The following is a 6,988-nucleotide window of genomic DNA, read 5'->3' as shown; positions in this document are numbered from 1 at the left end:
GTCAGATTATCTTTGTGAAAATACATATAAAGATATCAAACCAAGATTTGATATTATTTCTCAAACAAAAAAATCTTGATTTTCTTAAAAAAGTATGTTATTTTACAGATTGTAATGTTGCACAGCACAATACAAGGACACATGTAATTGCAGGTTGTTACAGCCAATTGAAGTGGTGTATTGATTATTGATCATAACAAATTTTTTCAAGTTGAAAATGAGGGTAATGTGTTGTGTCTGCAGAAACAATAACTGACATTTCGATTGCTGTGGCATTTGAAATTGGAGCAGGTATCTGGTACTTGAAGAAAGTGAGAGCTAAAGCATCAGTAACATGTGGAGTCCAAAACAATGAGAACATACTCTTCTATCTGATATATAATTCTTTCTTTAGAAAAAGTTACGTTAATAAATTCTTTATCTTGTTGTATTGTATAAAATTTGATTTGTTATGTTTTTGGGGATAATTTTGACAATTCATTTTATATATATTTATTACTATTATTTCTGTTTCATTTTATCCAATCCTTTTTTTAGTATGTTCTTAAGATAAGATATTTTGAAAGTTAAAAAAAAAAGAAAAAATATTTTTGGTATAATTTATATATAAATAAGCAAAAAAATGATAGTGACAAAATAAAAAGGATTATAGGAATATCTTTTTTGTTGTAGAATCATTGAATAGGGATTATAGGAATATCTTTCATTGAATATTTATAGTTGTAGCGAAATTTTTAATTAGGTCCCTATACTTTTTTTCTTTTCAATTGGGTCCCTAAGGGTATACAAGTAATTTCATAATTCACTAACATTTTTTTGACGTTTAAAGTTAATAAGGACTAAATTGAAAAAAAAAATTAACGTATAGGGACCCAATTGAAAGGAAAAAAAGTATAGAGATTTAATTGAAAATTTTGCAAAACTATAGGGACTAACAGAGTAATTAAATAAAAAAAAACCATTACTTATTATATTTATGAAAAATTAGGAAACAAAATAAAAAAATAGTTGAATAATAATTTTAGACACATACGACGTAAAATAGTTGTAATATTACTGTGTAGTAAGATTGAGATTAAATTGGCATAATTCAATCTAAAAAATTAATTAAAAAAATAATTCCATACTTATTGTAACACCCTACCACACAGAGCCTTACGTTTGAGTCGTAAAGCAGAGGTGACGAGGTATTACGACTTCTAAAAAAAATAAAATACATACTTATAGTAGTAGAAAGAAGATAATAGACTAGGAGCCTCGAAAAATGGGTAAAACAAAATCGCAAAAATGAAAAGCGCCACGCTCCGGAAACGGAACAACTTGCGTGTGAGTCAAACTAGAACTATCAAACGTAAGATAATAAAAGTATGAATAGAAAGCCAAAGGTACAAAATAACAAGCTCCTCACTCAGTCCGCGAAGTCAAGGCTGGCTGGAGAATATATTATATATATATCCAAAACCCAAAATGTACATAAACAAAACCCTGCCTCTCCATAACCCTCTAGGAGGATCAAAAAGAATAAGTTATGTGGAGAGAAAGCTAAGTACGTGTATATACATCACTATACACCAAAATAACCCAGTAACCACTTCGCTTCAGGTGTCCAGACGCCTAATGAGATACCTTTCGACCTGCATCTGAAAAACAACAACATAGTATGGAATGAGAACCGAAAGTTCTCAGTATGGTAAAGGTGCCCGCATAGTTAATATAAAAGATCTCGAGAAAGCCAGAGGCATTCCTAGAACTTCAACACTCAGATTTCAGCTTAAGAATTCAACTAAATGCACACTCAAGCAAACAAACAAATGCATATGATGTATGCCTGTCCTATGGCTGATGAGTCTCATCTGTCGGTTATACAGCCAACTCGACAAGTCCTGGTAGTTAACCATTGGACAGTTCCTCTGTGCGCGCATCCCCACGCTCAATAATATTCCATGGAGTCAAACTCCAAGCTCAAATATAATATTCCATGAAGTCATACTCCAAACTCAATAATGTAGTATTCCATGGAGTTAAACTCCAAGCTCAATAATATAGCATTCCATGGAGTTAAACTCCAAGCTCAATAATATTCACTATTCATATTTATATGCATGCCCATGGGGGAATCGGGGGAGTTAAAGTGTCCGGTCACATCTTGCGACAGAGGGTCAACAAATAGTCTCAAATACACAAGCCACATAATAATCTCTTTCCCTTTTAAAATATTACCTCAAATCAAAACTCCAATTCTTAAAGAAATTTTGGCAATATCTCCTCTAAGACTCAAATTTCTGCCACCTTTCAAGGGTCCCAACTATCAAACCAAACACCTCTCAGTCACTCAAATCATTTCCAGTAACAAATTATTTCATAATCAAACAAATACCAATATTAAATCTTTTTCCAAACTGACCAACTTCAACAGTAAATTATTAACAACAGCTAAACCTCACATTTTATATCATATACACAATCCATCAATTATTCACCCAGTTCATTCTTATCTTAAGGTCTTCTAGCCTAAGTTTTCACGTGACATTAAACATTAATTACGAGAAACTAAAATTATACCTTCGTATGGAATCAAAATATTCAAAGCTCCGGATAAGCTTTCTGACTGAGCTATCGAAAAAGAAAATGTCCAGAATCGTCTATGCCTCCTAAAATTCCAGTTGGTCAAACTCAAGGGGTAGAGAAGCTACGTCACCGTCAACTTCTATCGGTCAAAAGTAGTGTCAACGTGTAGAGGAGGATGATACAAATACTTTTACTGGATTAGATTTTTGATTAGAGTTACGGATTGCAAAAAATCGAAGTCGGAAATTTAGTGGAATTTATACCCTCTCGTTCCTTTCTTTCGGTTACTCTTCTCTCTCGGTTACTCTTCTCTCTCGCCTCTCATTCCTCTCTCTCTCTCTCTCTCTCTCTATATATATATATATATATATATATATATATATATATATATATATATATATATATATATGACGGCGCAAGTATAATAATAATAATAAAGTAAATGTTACTTAATTTCTTCAGTTAGTACTATTATATATATAAAGTTAATGATATAATAAGACTAATGATACTCATAACTAGATATTATATATATGGATATACGTATGCAATGACTTTCCATTAAATAAATGGCTGCGGCCTTTTATATATATATATATGCACACATGCATAATAATAATAATAATAATAATAATAATATATATAAAATCGTAATGCATAATCAACACCGCTTTTTGTTTTTTTGCTTTATAATTAATAATAGTAATAATAATACTAGAAATAGTAATGATGATCATATAATAATAATAATAATAAACGTAATAATAGTAATAATAATAGTAACGTAGTGAATATAATAACAACAATGAATATATAATACTAAGAAGTAAAACTATATAAACTTATAATATACATATAATACTCATGACAATTATATCCAATAATAATAATAATAATAATAATAATAATAATAATAATAATATGGATTTGATTAAATTTAAATTATTATAAAATGAGTTCAATTACTAATAATAAAAATAATTTTTTAAAAATAAGGAATTCTAATTTTATAAAATAAGTTATAACTTATTTATATTTATATTTTTAAAATTGAGGGTGAATACACTTATAAATTTTTTGTATGTTATTTGAATGAAAAGAAAAGAAATAAAATCAAAATAAATAGAAATTTTTTTTATTTGAATAAAAAAAATAAAAAAAAATTATAATAAAACAAAATTACAATATTCTTATCTATATTATATATAAATTATAATATATTAATGTAATACAAAGGATAAATTTATAATAATCTTACTCTTATTTACAAATTTTCCTTAATTTTCTTCGCATGTATGGAGTGAAAAATTAAACATGAGTTCTACTTCATTTTTTTTTCTTTTCACTCAATTTTTTTCTCATATAATTAAAGAAAAATTAAATGTTTTATTTATTTTTCTTTTCTGCATTTTCTTTTCTTTTAACTTCTTTTGATCCAAATACAGTTAGAATGCGCCTATAAAATTGTCTAACTTAAAAACAAGTGACACTTGATTTTTAGTGTCACACCCCTGTTGAAGCTTTTTAACTTATGAATAATGAATGATGTGGAAGGTGTATAAGTTGGAATGATTATGAGTAAGGGAGGCAATGGATAAATTAAAATAAGGTAAAGTTCAAGTTTTATCCTAATTCTATTGTTGTGTTTTTAGATTTCTATTTTATTTTATGTGTGAGTTTAAAAGTCTTCTATTGAAATCGTATATCTTTTAGAATAATTTTTTACTTGATTTAGAATTTGTTTAGATACTATTAAATTATTAAAAACATATCTTTTTATAATTTTTAGTGTGTTTAGCAAAATTTTAGTAGTAAAATAAAAGTATTAAAAAAACATCTTTTTTAAAGCTACAATTTATATTTTTTAATTTTAAAAAAGATATTTTTAATATAATAATTAAATCAAAAAATATTTTTATATTATTGTATCTAAACATAATTGTTAGATAAAAAAAATTTTATATGAAATATTCAAACATAAAATTATTTTTACTTTTTTAAAAGTATTTTTACTTTTCTAAAAAATAAAAAAATATCACTTGAAAATAGATATTTTCGTAAAAACTGTTTCAAATTAGATATCGTATTAAATTCATATTAACATTAAAAACAATACAATCATAAAAGTGAAAATTAAAATATCATCAAATTCACACTAACAAATAAACAATATTAATAATATTAAATTTTTTATTTTCTCAACATCAAACTACAACAATATATATACAAGGAGATACTTTAATACACAGTAAAAAATGCAAAAATACAAAAAGAAAATAAGAATAACATTTTTTTGGATCTTTCTCCTTTTTTTTTTTAATGAGTACCACAATAAGTTCTCTATATCCTATGTATAATACATGAATTTAAATGTGAGTATAGTCTATATATATGAGTGATCAATAAAAAGCTTTTGGCCATTTTTATCAAGTATATAATATACGAATTTGTTACGACTTTTAACCAAATACAGTATATATTAGTATTTTTGATGTACCTAAATTCAAATTGAGATATATATAGCACCAAACTTTAAGATATGGCCAAACTCTACGAATATTCTTTAATATTGTAGTATGAGTATCTGCTAAAAATACTCTTACTCTTTAATAAATGTATAGTCAATTTAGTATTTTGTTTTTTTGAAAAAACTATTTTAAATGGATTTTTGTTCTTCTTTCTTTCTTGAAAACATGATCTTATCATCACATTAATGTACAAGTATTATGCTATAACTCAGTTTCCATTAAAAAATAATGTAACATTCGTAATTAGTCTAAAAAATATATTCGATCACTAATCACTCTACAAAAGGTATTCATGAATAACGTGTTAGTCAGGTGTTATATTAGATCGAATTATAAGAGACTAATCAAAAGATTAGGAAAAAAGAAAAAAGAAACAAGGAATAGAGGTTGAGGTTGAGGTTGCTCATAAGAAGACATAAATCACTGTGTGGGTTCTACCGTGTGTGTGCGCGCGCAGTGGTAGCGTGTGGGTTCTTGTGTGTGTCTGCGCGCACAGTGCCGTAATTAATTAACTGCTTAATTAAAATAATTTAATTACTTAAAATAGGTTCAAAAATTTAGAATATTAATTAAAAAATTTAAATAATATTTAGACTCAGTAAATTTTTTTGAGTTGAAAAATCTAATTTTTTGTGAAATCTATCTGATACTGTGTGAGAACAGTAAAAACTGTAAAAAAAAAACTTAGAAAAATAATTAAAATTGAAAACCGAGAGCTAATTCTAAAGGTTTGGCACAAAATTGGGGAAAACGGGTCAAAAACACTAATGGATTAGATTGGGCCTAACTTGGGCCCAAGCCCAACATATATATAACCTTAAGTGAGACCATTTCAGCCTCATAACTTCATAAACAATTAAATCCTCATTTTGGATCTTGAGATTCACGCGATTACCCATTTTGGTCCTCGAAATTTAAAATTACCTATACTGGTCCTCTAGATTCAAGTCTGGACATCAATGTGGTCTCTCGACTCTTTCCAGCGATGACTAGACAAATAGAATGCTTAGATGGCACCCTCCCTACCACGCCGGATGATGACTAAACGACGTCGTTAACCCATGGCACCCAACAAGTCAGAAATGTCGTCGCTTTGTATACGAAGGAGAAAGAAACGATGGAGACCCAAAATAAAATATTTTTCTTCTTCTCTCCCTCCACTATTCTTTATTTCTGACTTGTTTGGGCGCCAAGGGTAAACGACGTCATTTACTCATCATCCAACATAGCAGGGAGGGTGCTATATCAGCACTCCGTTTGCATAGTCTTCGCCGGAAAGAGTCAAGGGACCATATTGGTGCCCGGACTTGAATATGGAGGACTAGTATAAGTAATTTTGAATTTTAGGGACCAAATTGAGTAATCACATGAATCTCATGGACCAAAATAGGTATTTAATCCTTCATAAACACACACACACTTACAGCTGAATGAGTTGAGAGAAGATGGAAGAGAGAAAACGCTATTCACTTCCTCACTCTTTTGCTTGTAACTTGAGCTACGGTACTCCGATTCGTGAACGGTTTATAGCCACGCGAAACTCTTGCCGAGCCCGTTAGATTCATCTAATCAAAGTTGTAAGATTTTTGAAAATTCTTGTCCAGTTTTCAGCTCTATAAATTTTGAATTTTAAGGTTTGATTTTGAGTGAATTTTTGTGATTATGAGTGTTTAGGTACACTCTAATACTTGATTCCTATTGAGTTTTGACTCAATCAACATTGGGTAAGATAAGTCTACTCAATTCTCTTGTGTTTTGCGTGTATATAAAACTCTAGGTTTGATTTATAGAATTTGTGTAATTTCTAGCTTGAATTGGTGTTGTGTGGAGTATATTGGTGACTTGATTACTTGAAAGTGGACTAGGTGGCTGGACTTGTTGATCTGGGTTGA

The sequence above is a fragment of the Arachis hypogaea genome, chromosome 2, assembly GCF_003086295.3.
Source record: "Arachis hypogaea cultivar Tifrunner chromosome 2, arahy.Tifrunner.gnm2.J5K5, whole genome shotgun sequence".
NCBI lineage: Eukaryota > Viridiplantae > Streptophyta > Magnoliopsida > Fabales > Fabaceae > Arachis > Arachis hypogaea.
The sequence above is the reverse complement of the archived record's forward strand: the minus strand, read 5'-3'. Positions refer to the sequence as shown.